This window comes from Lagenorhynchus albirostris, chromosome 16 (assembly GCF_949774975.1).
Source record: "Lagenorhynchus albirostris chromosome 16, mLagAlb1.1, whole genome shotgun sequence".
Taxonomy (NCBI): domain Eukaryota; kingdom Metazoa; phylum Chordata; class Mammalia; order Artiodactyla; family Delphinidae; genus Lagenorhynchus; species Lagenorhynchus albirostris.
The window spans coordinates 74151099-74164867 of record NC_083110.1 but is presented as its reverse complement, the minus strand read 5'-3'; the positions used below and the strand labels follow the sequence as shown (position 1 = coordinate 74164867).

Below are 13769 nucleotides of genomic sequence, written 5' to 3'. Positions count from 1 at the left end.
TGGAGCTATGTTGTTTCAGGGCAGTAATTGGATGAATTAACCCTGGTGGGGTTTTGGTAACCATTACTTTCTGTGATTTTGTGACCTTTGATAAGGTAGCTATTGCTTTCTCTTCCCAGCCTCAGAGAAGGGAGACAAAATTCAGAGAACAAAGAGGTAAATTCTTGCCTTTTGAACTTTTCTACAAGACGAAAGCCTGTAGTTCTCAGGACTGGGGAGAGACCTCAGGAAAGGAAGGGAGATTAGTTTCTGGTGGGTCCTTCAGAAGAGACTCCAGCCTCCCAGTGCCCTGGGGGAAGGAGTGGCAAAACCAGAAACCCCAGGCGAGTGAGGGATCTGAGTTCCAGGGGTTCTTTGCCTCTCCTCACCCAGTGGATCTGGTTCTGGAAATGGCTGCGCTGCGGAAGGCTGGCCCAAGATTGCTTTGCAAAAGGTCTCTTAATACAGGAATGGATTTAATTTTTATGGGGCTTGAGGCTTAAACAATTCGAGACCCTCTTTAGAAAACAGAATTTGAAATTAGGTATAGCTGAGGTTTCTTTTGGAAGTGATGAAATATTCTGGAATTAGATAGTGGTGATGGTTGCAGAACTGAGACAGGAAGTGGGCAGGGCACAACCTTTGAAAGAATGACATAGCTGTTGAGGACACGACATAAGCTGGTTAGAACCAACTAGGTCCAATATGGTGGACGAGTCGACTTCCACTAGACCTTGAGCCGCATTATATGCTCACTGTAATACATTAGCATATGCGAAATGACACACCTACAGGCACCATGACAATTCTGAGGCCAACCATAAAAGGCCAAAAAGTGGGTGGTGACCCAATTCCTGGAAATCCCCACCCCTTCCCCAGAATAGTTGGAATAATCCTCCCACTCATTAGCCTGTGAAATTACCCAGCCTATAAAAACTAACCGCCGTATCTCGGGGCCTCTTGCCTTCTGAGATGGCCCACACTCTGTCTATGGAGTCTGTATCTCCCTGAATAAACCTTCTTTCACTTTACTACGGCTCGCTCTTGCTTTCCTGTGCAAAGCCAAGAACCCACACTTGGCGGTTGTCCCAGGGATTCACCTGAGACCTGGGACGTGACCATCCTCTTGTGCCCCACTTTTTTCCTACAACAGAACTCTGCAAATATACTAAAACACCATTGAACTGGACCCTTTAAGAGGGTGATTTCATGGTATGTGAATTAGATCCCAATTTAAAAAATACATCGTTGAAAACTATCCGGCACAAGGTTCTAGAGCAGCGGTCCCCAACGTTTTTGGCACCAGGGACCAGTTTTGTGGAAGACAATTTTTCCGTGGATGGGGGCGGGGGGATGGCTCAGGCGGTAATGCGAGCGATGGGGAGCGATGGGGAGCGGCCGATGAAGCTTCACTCGCTCACCCGCCGCTCACCTCCTGCTGTGTGGCCCAGTACCGGTCTGCAGCCCCGGGGGTGGGGACCTCTGTTCTAGACGGCCTGAAGCAAAGCTGTTTTTGCCTTAGCCTCTCTGATCCCAGAGAGATCTGATCCCAGCCAGAGCAGTCCTGCTAGGAGCTGTGGTCCTGGAGAGGTGGCCCCTTGAGGACTAGGTCCTCCCTTCTCCTTGGCCGTCCTCCCATACCCAGGCCTGAGTGTGCCTCCAGGAAATTCCTTGCAATCCCAAAGGAAGAGTGGGAACTAATGGTGACAAAGCTTCAGCTCTGTGGGATGGCAACAGGAAAATAATGCAGTCTCATTTCTTGTACTCCTGACTCTTGTACTCGGGAACTGAGACCTGAACTGGCTATGTGTGTACAAGCCCTGGTGTACAGGAGCTCAGTGACTAGGCTTCCCTTGGACACCGCAGGTGATGGGGGAGCGGGGCGGGCTTATAAACTACGCCTTGTGTGCTGGGGAGGGCTGGCCAGAGGGGACCTCGATTCTATCCTCGGTGCGGTTTTGGATGGAGAAAATGTCTGCAATCTGGGCAAACAGATGAGGCTCTTTGGAGGCCAGGGATATGCCACTGTCGTATTTATAATCAAATCCTTGTTTATCTTGAATCAGACCCGGCGCTCTGCATAACTTCTGTTCCTCACATTTTGAAGATTCGGGCCCAAAGGGCCCAAAACCCATTTCAGGGAATAAGGAGAAAGCTCATGTTTGAAAATGAACCAGCAAAATAAATCATTGTGTTTCTGACATGATGTCCATTGAATACTTTTCAATTCTGAGCTTTGGCAGCAGCGTTTTTAAAAAGCACACACACACAAAACCTATCACATAATTCTTTCTGAAAGGCTCATTCAGCAGGCCTACCCTTCTTGGTTCCCAGCCCCACTCTTTCCCTTTTCTTCTCTTTCTTTTTTTTTTCTTTTAAACCAGCCCTTCTGGTGAGAGGGCAAGTGTACATACAGTCTTCCTTTGTGTTTGTAAAACAGAGCCATATCAGTTGAGCAGTAATGATAACATTTGTAGTTATGCAAGCAGAGATAACAGTAATCAGATCTCATGTGCTCAGCAAAAACCAATGGCCAAAATCTAGCAACTGGCTGGCTCGAGGTTGGGGGGTTACGCTGAAAGGTGAGCGGAATGCGTTTGTGTGTTTTTGTTTTATCAAAGCACCCAGCACTTTTTTCTGCCAGAGGGTCTCCTGGTTATAAAGTCAGAAGTTGTCCAGTTAAGGGGACCCTACATTAAACCGAGATCCGAAGCTCCCCTCTGTGCTCAGATTCTCTTGGCTACTTTTTCTTGCATCAAATGATTTAGGGCTTCCTTGGCTTTCCAGCAGGTAATCTGACCTCTCTGTACTGGAAGGAGCGAAGGCTAATGTATTCACTCAAGCAGAGGCCAGTTAGATGATGGCATCAGTTTGCAAAATGCTATTTGGATTTTTTAAAAGAAAGGTGTTGTTCTGGAGTTGCCCTCGTTCTCTCCAAATCTGATTTCCCTGAGGGGGTTTCAGTTGCACTGTTACCCAAACAACATGAAAATATATTGATACCTGGGCATTTAGACAGTGGCAAGGACGGGAAATTGCAACTGTATGACAAGGCCAAAAGCAGAGCCCAGGTCTATATGGGACTTGATGTAATCGAGGCTAGGATCCTCAAAATGTGATGGATGTTTAGAGATCACCACGTTAACTCCTTATTAGGTGTCGGGTGTCTGAGTTTCTCTGCTGGTTGGTTTCTCCGCTTTCACGTTGGGGTTGTAGTTCAGTGATTTTGGGGGCAAGGAAGTAGTGTTGAGTTCTCCAGGTGTAGTCAATAGTGGCTTCACATAGACCAAATGCCTCATTATGGGCAGTTGTCAAGAGACAGATTCTGATTCTTATCTGTCTTGAGAGGAAACTTGGATCCACGGAGACCATAATTTTCAGCAAAATGGAGACCAAACTATTTTTCTCTTCTATTAAGAAGTGTTCGTGATTATGTTTAAAATAAAGTGCATCTTTTTCTACTTCTCTTCTGGGTACCTGAAGAGCTGTCCCACTTTATCCCCCCTTTCTACTCATTTCTACCCAAAAAAGATACTGGGAATAGGAATGCAGAGTATAGGAGTTGTGGAAAGCGGCAACATAAACCAGGAAGTGCTAGAGGGGAGGGGGTGGGAGGGTGGAGAATAGTATAAAGAAATACACTTTGTTGTATTTTTTAAAGATACACCTTCTTCCCTGTCTCCAGACATGTGTGTGAATTAAAAATTGTACTTTAAATGCTGTACAGATGTTGGCATTTTAAAACCAAATACTATTGGCCTGCGGGTTACTGAGCAACCTGTGCGAACTGTTCCAAGAGACAAAATGAAGCACCCAGGGCTCTGTCTGGTGTTCTGGGCTGGCAGGACAGACTCCCTATGTGCTGGCTCTAGTTAGAAGTTCAGCTCTCCTGGCTTTCTTTGCCTGAGCACACATTTTAATTTCACCGTGTCAGTTCTCATTATCTGTCTACATGGAATTCCCTTTTTGGTTTTCAGAAATAATTAAGTAAAAAGCCCTTTCGCTCACTGCATTTTTGGCATTGATAAAGACATTTGAGGCATTTCAGACAAGGCGGGGGCCAGCATCAGAGCAGTCTTTGAAGATGTTCTTTAAAGACAGTTCTGACAAACAGTGGCAAACAGACCAATTAACCCCAGAATCGAAGTCCTGGTCGCTTTAAACTCCCTTCAAAAGAAATTAGCCCTAATGTTAATAAAGTGGGTGTTAGACCATTTCAGAATAGCAACTTCCACGGACTGAGTCCATTGGAATTATTACACTGTTTTGCCAAAAGAGGAGCCTTGTGCTGGTGTGAATTTTTGTTATGGTTGCTGTTAGAAAAAAATGTCCAAACTACAGTTGGAGCAAAAATTCCAAGTGGAATAGTGCACGTTTCTTAAAAAAACAAACAAACAAAAAAAAAACAAAAACTAGTTTTGAAAAGGGAAAAGGACCCAGAAAAGGTAGTAAAGGAAGTGCCCAGAAGTGTATCCTCTAACGCTGGGATTTGTGGTTTGAATCAGGATTGCGTTCAGGGCTCCGGCTCCCAGGTGATAAGCCCCACTAATGCTTCTCCACTCACCAAGGAAGGCTTGTAGCTCAGCAGTTGATTCCTCACTGAGTTTGCAGATCGCAGGGAGACAGACCCAGAGTTTCAGGCTCTGCAGGTAGTGCTCGTGAATTGCCGAGGCCCGGGGTACATATTTGTGTTGCCTTGATGCTTTCTCATAGAGAAAAAGGAGAGTCCTTGCTGGGGGGGATTGTTTTCATAAGCTGGGACCGTACAAGTCGATTTTGTATCATTTTGGTTAAGAGTCCGTTTTGGTGCTGAGTCTCACCCCTGGTTTATTTCCTAGAAGAGAGAAATAGACCTTTTGATCAATGTATTCTCTGTGAAAAGATAATATTTTTAGTGTTTGCCCTGCCAGCATAACTGGTTGACAACAAAGGGTAAGAAGAAAAGAAAATGGCCTCCCCAACGCCTGGGTGGCTGACGGGAGTGGACAAGGGAGCAGTTTCCTGGGAGCGTGTGGCTCTGAGCGCTGACATGAATCTCAGACATGGGAGGAGAGGTGTGTCTGGGAGAACACGACAAACTCCTCTTCAGATGTGGGGTGGAAGCGGCCGAGGCCTGGTTTCTGAAATGGAATCAGAACTTGAAATCTAAAGAACTGCATGGATAACCTATGTCTGTCCTTGCTGGTCTCTCTCCCCACCAAACCCAGCTGTTTCCAGAGAGGAAACTGAGGCTGGGAGGAGAAGTCACCTGACCAGAGTCACATGACCACCAGGGCTGAGCCCCAGATCTCTGCCTTAAGTAGCCCGAATTCTTCCTGCTGCACCTGAGGTTCAGCCTGCTTAGGACTCAGGACTGATTTGAGCTTGGCCGTGGGAAGGCTGGGCTGCTGTATTTGTGACGGGATTGATTTGAGCTTGGCCATGGGAAGGCCGGGCTGCTGTATTTGTGACGGGTGCTTTTTGCTCACCCCGTGCAAGCCACTCTGCTCTCGGATGGGCTCCGGGTTAAGTAGGGCTGGGATCCCTCCTGGCCAGGGTCCCTGAGTTCGGGGTGAGACTCTTCCCACTGTGGCCGAGGCCAGGGCAGACCTCAGAGGCCAGCTCCCTGCTCACTGCCCCCAGCTCCCATTCTAGCTACACTTTCTCAGGCTCTGCCTTATCTCTCCCAGATAATGCGCTCCACTCCCCGCCATCCACATTCTTTGACACCCAGTAAGTATGAAGCTTGACTTGGTAGGAAAAAGAACCCTCAGTGCTAAGCCTTGACTCCCTTTGTTGCTTTCAAAGGCTCTTATGTCATTTCTCTATGTTACTGTAGGAAAAATAAAATTCCCAGCTGTGGTTCACGTGGGAGAGCTGGAACATTCAGCTTCCTTTCAGGCTCGTTACCCTTTGCCTAGGCTGTGGGTGATGCCCCAGTTCTCCGGATAGTGGTTCATCAACTCAAGTGTACAAAGGGTGAATTCCTCTATTTAGCCAAATTCTCCACTTGATGCCAATTTTGAACCTCAGGGTGGCAGAAATCGAATCTCCATCAATTCAAGAAAACTTTCTTCTTTTCCTAGGGTTGGTGCCTAGGGGCTTGTGAGGCACCAGGGTTATGAGGTTGTGGAGGCCAGGCCCCTACTAGCCTGCTTTCATGCTGGAGTCTGCGAAATGGCCGTTGTCACCAGTGTTCCTGCTGCTGGGTCATCCTCATTCATCTCCCTGAGACACCCCCAGGTCTGATGTTCTCCGTGGCTCTTCTGGGCACTCTGGAAACATCTGCTCCTCTCACACCACACTCGGGTAAGGGGAGCTTTCTGAGGGCCAAGACAGGTGTAGTCATGTTTTTGGCTGGAGTTTTGCTACATTCTTGGTGACTCCATCAGGATCTGTGGCATTGGTTACTCCGCTCCAGGGTTCCAAACATCATTCTTGGATTTTCTCATCTTCCTGCCGCACTCAGATCTTGGGGCGCAGGTGGGGGATTTGGGCTCCCTCTTAGAAACCCACTGTTATCTAAGTTACCTTCCCTTCAGACTCTCCCTTTCTCTCAACTTGAGAATCTTTATCCAGTATGAAAGGCAGGACTCGAATTGCTTCACACAAACGCCCTGCTTATGCTTCAGCCTGGTCCTCCCAGACCTGGGCTTTTTTTTTGTTTGGCTTGTGGGATCTTAGTTCTGGACCAAGGACTGAACCTGGGCCCTCGGCAGTGAAAGCGCTGAGACCTCACCACTAGACCACCAGGGAATTCCTAGACCTGAGCTTTTGAGGTTTCTTTTCCCTTTCCTTTCCAAGTAAAAAAATTGTACACACACACACACACACACACACACACACACACACACAGATTTACCAAGACATAATTTACATCATAGAAGTCAAACATTTTAAGTATACAGTTGGATGAGCGTTTGTCGATTTATGTAGTTCTGCGACCATCACCACAATCCAGGTTTAGAACACTTCCATCACCCCCAAAAGTTTCCTTGTGCCTGTTCCCAGTCAAACCCCACTCACCCATGGCCCCAGGGAACCATTGATCTACTTTCTGTTTTTACAGTTTTGCCTTGTCCAGAAATTCCATATAAGTGGAATCATACACTGTGTAGTTTTTGGTTTCTAGCTTCTTTTTCTTCTGCTGTATAGTTTTTAAAGCTTCCTGGATAATTATGATTCAGGTGGTCTGAAGATGAGGGCTGGGGAACATGAGTTCTCCTTTAAGAAGTGTGGTCATGAATGGAGGCTGCAAGTATGGTGGTGGCTTGGCAGGGACAAGGGGAGGAGGGAAGGGCTTGTTTGTTTTAAGATATAAGAGACTTGAGAAGCTTAAATGCTGCAAGAAGAGTCATTAGCGGAAGAGAAGTTGAGGATTCAGAGCAGGTGCAGGGTGAGGAGAGCTGAGCTGAGAGCATGGGGAAGAGGCTGGAACGTAGCACTTAGATAGGAGGAGGGAAGATGGAAGGACAGGCAGGTGGGCATTGAGGACATCCTCCTCTTACTAAGGCTTCTTGTTTCTCTGTCATCTGCTGAGAGTAAGGAGGGTGAAGAGTAAGTGAGAAATTTGAGTAGAATGCAAGTTTGAAATAATTGTTGTGGGGAAGGGAAGGCTGAACCGATCAAGGAGACACAGTTGGATGGCCAGGCAGAATGAAAGGCCCAGGCGGTGCTGGTGAGCATGACTTCATGATGGCAGCCGTCTGTTCGGACATCCCATTGTCTCCAACAATGCTTGGTCTTCTGGTTGCATGTGGGAAGAAGTCAGCCTTGAGAGGATTTGGTGTTTAAGTTTCACCTGGTGACAGAGATGGAAGAATGGGCAGGGAATTTAGGGTTTTGGTAGGGGAAAGTTTGAATCAGTCATTGAACCCAAGTTGAATATGGAGGGACATGAAGGGATGAAGAAAAGTTGGGGGGGAGTCGATAAATGGGCAAATAAGTGTGGTATTGGGAATTACTGAAAGAGCAAGCTAAAGGGAAAGGAAGCCAGGATCTCAGAGAGGAATGTCTGACTTTGTGGTTTCAGAGGTGGAGCATTCTGTAGAGAAGACCACCAGGTGGCCGAATGGGAGTGGAGAATAAAGTTGATGGACATAAGAGGTCAAGGATTTGAGAAGGCAGGTGTAGGAGGGCTGTTCCCATGCTCTCCTGTGAAGCTTCTTCTAGGGTAACAGTGGGGCTGGGCTGGAGTGGGAGAGTGATGGAATGACCACGTGGGCTGTGGGACGTCATGGTGGGAACAGGCAAGAGGGGTGAAAGAAACCTATTTACCTAAGGATGGTGGTCTGGAAACCTCTAGCGGGTTAAGGAGGGCTCCACGAAAGCTGCATTGGGTGTGGAAGCTGTGCAGAACTCCTCTGAGATGAGGCCGTAGGGAGCAATGGTCTCGGTGGAGAACAGGTTTCCAATGGGGCCAGTAGGTCAGAGCTGGGGATGGGTAGGAACACACTGTCACCTCCTTCCCACCTGTTCACACATAACGGGATGAAGAGCGAAAGCCAATCCCAAGTGCAAATTACCCTCACGAGTTTCTGTAAAATCAGCAGCTCATCCCTGTTTGAAATAGCTCGGGGAACGGCCTGATTCCCCAGCTGCAGTAAGGAAAGGAATTTAAATTGTTGGTGACGCTTTTCTGTTCAGATCTGCATTCCGCCATTTAAGCTTCTTTTGTTGCCCTGAATATCTGCTGTGTGTGCTGCTGCCTGAAGGACTGTTTGGATAGGAATGAATGATGTGCCTTCAACCAGGCAAGACGGGCCTTCCACTGTCTCTGTCTGTATAGGGTATTGGCTGTGGTGACTTGTTCTAATGAATAATATAAAATCGCCATTGGAAATTCTTCTTCATGAGAAGACCAAAAAAAAAAAAAAATTATTTTGTGGAGGATAAATGCTCCATTTCATCCAACTACATGGTTTTTATTTCTGAAAGCTGAGTGCTATTTAACTCTTCTGTTTGCTCCTCTCGGGTCAAAGAGCCTTAATCTTTTAAGTGTATTTCATAACCTTCCAACATCTGAAACCACCATGTTGCCTGCCACTTCTGGGCAGAGGAGGAATAGCCATTTCGATTGTGCAGGCCTGTCCACCACGGTTATCCATTGAGTCCGTGCCCTGAAGTGACTTTGCAATGGGTGGTGAGAATCTACTGTTCCTCCCCTGGCTCTAGTTCCTGCTCACCTCTCCGAAGGGAGCATCTCACTGTGCTGAGTGAGATGACAAGGCTTAGAGGTAGGGAGCTGTTTTTGACTCTATGTGATTTTTTACCTTTGCTCTGACCTTGAAACGCAAATCCATTGCATTTTTCTGAGGTCAAGATTGCATTGAGTTCCTTGGTGTTGTCTTATAGAGATACACAAATGAGGCCGTGGTAATGCACGTCAAATACATGAAAGAATGCAGGATCTTTCTTTGAGTCTCCACGTTGGACATTTATAGGATTCTCTGCACGGTGTCTCCCCCTTCCTTATTATCTGGGGACATCTTGTCCCCTGAATTCACATGGCTCTTGCAGGGACTAACATGTTCTAGTATGACCTGCCCTGCTGGCCACTGTCAGTGGGTATTAGGTAGACCCTGACCCAAGCTGGGCCAATCAGTCCCTTACTTTTGGATGTGAGAATGGAGGAGGGTGACCAACTTGTCCCAGTTTGCCCAGAACTTTCCCAGTTTTAGCCCTAAAAGTTCCGTGTCCTGGGAAACCCTTCAGTCCCCAGCAAAGCAAGGCAATTGGCTGCCCTGGGCCAGAGAGAGCATTAAAGCCAGTTCCTCTGTGTGATTGAAGCTCTAAGCCAGTCTGGAGCAGGAAAAATGTGCTGATGGGGAAACTCTGGCAGAGAAGGGAGATGGAGAGAGAGATACCCACTTCATCTCTGCGTTTCCCATGCTCGCTGCATGAACTCTCCTCAAAGCCCACCAACCACTGTATTGCACTTTTTGCTGATGTATATTAAATGGGGCTTCGTCACCTCAACCACAAGCAGCCTGCTGACTGGAGTGCTCTGTCTACAGCTGTGCTAGGTCCTGCCTTCTCACTTAATCTGAGAACAACCTGTGGGCCAGGCAGGACTGTGAACTTTTACAAATAAAGAAACGAAGGCGCAAAGATTTTAAGAGACTGAAGGTCAATGTCACCAAAGTAGGAAGATACAGAACTGGGAGTGACATCTAGGCCCAGAGTCTCCAAGTTTAGGGTCCTATTGTCACCCTGCTGCTGCCTCTGCAGCTGATATCTGAACCTGGCAATATTGGCCAGGTATTGGTCAGTCTGACATCTCATTTGAATGTTGGCAAGTCTGGAAAGGGTCAGTAGACCAGCGGACGCTCACTTTTTTTTTTTTTTTTTTTCCGGCTGTTCGTGGCTTGTGGGATCTTAGTTCCCCAACCAGGGATTGAACCTGGGCCCTCGGCAGTGAAAGCGTGGCATCCTAACCACTGGACCACCAGGAAATTCCCTATGCTTACTTCTTTAAGTCCAGCTTCCCACTTTGGATGGGGGACATCTTTAGTGTTTTGCCTTGTTTTCCCCAAAGTATTAAATGGCTTACAGAATTTTTGAGAAGGTTGAAGAAACAGACTCTAGGTTGACTATTCAAGAACAAGCCCCAAATTGGCAGCGCAGAACTGACCGCCAAGATGATATGGGCCCTTCTGTGAAAAGGAAGCCCTTGGCTCCTGCAATCCAGAAGCTGCCCTAAGCAGGAGGCCACCACTGCTTCCACCAGCCCCAGAACCAGGCCGCATCTGCTATGATGCACATCAGCGAAGCGGATGCCTCATACCGTGCTTCCTGACACCTGTGAAGCTGGAGCTCTGAGCACTGCTCGGAGAAGCCAAATGGCTCCAAGGCCAAGCTTACCAGTAGGGAGAGTCAACAAAGTGTTAGCGCCATCGACTTCTATCTTCCTAATCATACATGCTTGCATCTGATTGGCTGAGGCTAAATCTGGCATCCTAGTTGCAGGGGAGTCTGGGAAATGTAGTTTTTCGCTTTCTGGCCTCTGCAACTCAAGTAGGCAACTAAGAAGGAGGACAGAATGGGTGTTGGGTACCAATGGATATTGGAGATTTATATACCACACTAGGGTTTCCCCATAGGCAGGGCTCTCTGCAGGATGCTGAATGGAGCTTCTGGGTAGAACCGCTGACGCTCTCTGTGAAATTGACTGCTGGGTGCTCAGGTGAGGAACAGGGTGTGCACATGCTGGATGGCAAACTCCCTGGTCCTCCACAGTGTCAGCACTGTGAGCGTGACAGCTGTGCAACACACCCTCTGGGAAATACCTTTCTCTGCGTTTTATGTGCTAGGTGGAGTGGGCAATGTGGAGGGGCATGAGGGACTCTGGACAGAGGTTCTGGTCGCCCTTTGCTAGTGACAAGGTGTGATATTGAGCATGTGTCCTCTTTTGTAAATGAAGGGGCTGGCTGAGCCCTCCTCTTACACTGAGCAACCTCTAAATTTACAAGAAACAGACTCACATGTGGTCACTTCATTCCAGAGCAACAATGGAGAAATAACATATTTCTTTTCAATATCAACGTTGTCAAAACCACAATATCTGGGTCTGCATGGTTTCTGGTAAAACAGAGGCTGTTAAAACTATGTCAGCACAAACGTGGACATAAATAGATAATAAATCTTGGTAGGTATACAGGGCTGCTGTGTTTGGATTCAAACCTGTTAACCCGCACAAGATAAAGTTCAGTTTGATGGCTCCGCTTCCCAAACTGGGCAAAGGTTCAGAAATGGAAGGTTTGTGGATTTCATTGCTAAGAAAACAGAGAGGAGAAGTAGCAATCTAGAGTGTCAACATTATTGCTGAATTTCACGGGCCAAAATCCTGCCCGTGGTCTTTGGCTTGGTGGAGGTCAGGCGTAAATTCCTGGATTCTATTAACCTGACATTTCAAGGGACTAGAGCCACTTTCAAAAGCTGAATATGCCTACAAAGATCAACGTGTAAGGGCCTACATTTAGATTCCGTTTCAGAGCTCCTAGCAGCCAAGGTGACCTTCCTAAGTATAGGCAAGCCCTCGTTGAAGAAAGCCCAGATTTACAGATGTTTGATCAGGGGGTTTATACGAGAGTATTTCCACGGAAAAATCCCAAATATCACAGTAGTCAGCTTTTTTCTGCATTTTACATGAATAAGTCTTTCCTGGCTCTTCAGAAATGCATCCTTTATGGGGCACGAAGTCCCCCAGACCAGGCAAAGCTCTTCCCGAGGAATGTACGTTTTCTTGGTTGCTAACGGTATTCACTGTTTGTTTTATTTTGTTGTTGTTCCTGAGAGCAGCTGGGAATGAAGTCAAAGTAGGAAAACTTTAGAGGAGAGGGCTCCCCCCACACCCCACCCTTAGCCAACAGTGCATTCAGCTCACCTCCTGGACGCTGATGCTCTGCGGCTCAGTTCCTCCCCGCTCCCGTTCCATCCCGTTTTTTTTTTTTTTCCCTTTCTTTCTTAAGGAATCTGTGTTGTGTTTCCTGAAAAGACTTTCCCAGTGCTTCAGCATCTCGGACACTTGACTAGCTTTGAAGCTATCCAGCTTAGCTTAGCTTCTGAGTGTGATCAGTTCCTAATTATTGATCCATCACTTGACTGAAACCCCTCTCTTTCCCCTCTACCCCCATCCACACCCACTCATGGAAATGGATAGGTCTTGGCTGGACCGGGGGTGGGGGGACCTGGACCAGTGTGAGCAGTTTCTCATCCAGGGCAGTGAGGATGCCCACAGGAACCAGTGGAGAGGGGATAGAGCAGGAACCTGCAAGTCCTGTAGGTCTCCAAAGCAGAGGAGCCACTGGCGGATGTTGAAGCCGGGAGACTAGACCAGAAGAGAACAACCTCAAGGGCAGGCCCTGGGGGGCTTGGCTAGAGCAGGATTGCTCCTTCATGCGAACCAGAGCGAGTGGGGAATGCTCAGCCTGGTATATAGGCCAGGATGAAATAATAGCATCTACTGTGATCTCAGCACAGTGTATGTGTGTGTGTGCGCACGCGCGTGTGTGTAGGGACCTATGTGCAACATGAAGCTTAAGACACAGTCCTTAGTGATGGTTTCTAATCCATTTAGAAACATGTCACAAACCCATATAACGCAGCCAGGCATGTATTACATGCTAAATTAAGGCGGACAGAGAGCTATACTAGTAATGAAGTTGCCCCATTCTAACTGTGCACCTGCTCCCTTAACTTGGCTGTGTGGGCCTCAGTTTGCTCTTCTGCAATGTGGAGGGATGGAACTAAACAATTTAAGGAAAAAAAAATTAGAGAAAAAGATAATGTAGATCCAGGAATGCACACAGAGGTGTGAATTTCCACAAAGCAAACACTGGATTTTATGGCGTCAGTATCACCCAGGTCAAGTCTTAGAATAAAGCCTGCACCCAGCGGCCACTTTTGATCATCCCCTCCTTACTTCTCCCCTTTTTTCTCCAGATGCACCTGCTACAGTCTTCATAGTTTTGAACTCCCTTTCAGCTCTAGATACCACCACCATGGACAGAAGGTCTCCCCAGCCCTGGCCAAAACTATTGAAAACTAGAACTCTGTGTATCTAAGTTCTTTTAAATAGTTTTGCCATAGTGAGTATTTAGGGCCTGGATTGTTCTTTTGGCCATCAGGACTCTAATTTTTTTTTTTTTTAACAGCTGAGGATGATCAACCAAGTTGCTATATCTGCTCTTTCTCCTGTGTGCTTGGCACCGTGGTTCTGAGGTTGTTCTGTGGGTCAGAAAATTCCTGCTTTCATCCCAAAGCCCAGGACCGAGTACAGAGCTATTTTTTTCTGGTGGTTCAGAATTGAG

The 13769-nt window shown here is 47.3% G+C and overlaps 1 protein-coding gene across 1 annotated transcript in view; it reads left to right on the top strand.

Annotated features, from left to right (window-relative positions):
• The window catches only part of FGFR2 (fibroblast growth factor receptor 2), a 190977-nt gene extending 177493 nt beyond the window's left edge, over nt 1-13484 (top strand). The window contains exon 20 of the mRNA XM_060125350.1: nt 13426-13484. The gene's annotated coding sequence lies outside the window, so the exon portion shown is untranslated. The remainder of the gene's footprint in view (nt 1-13425) is intronic.
• Nucleotides 13485-13769: the final 285 nt, after the last annotated feature.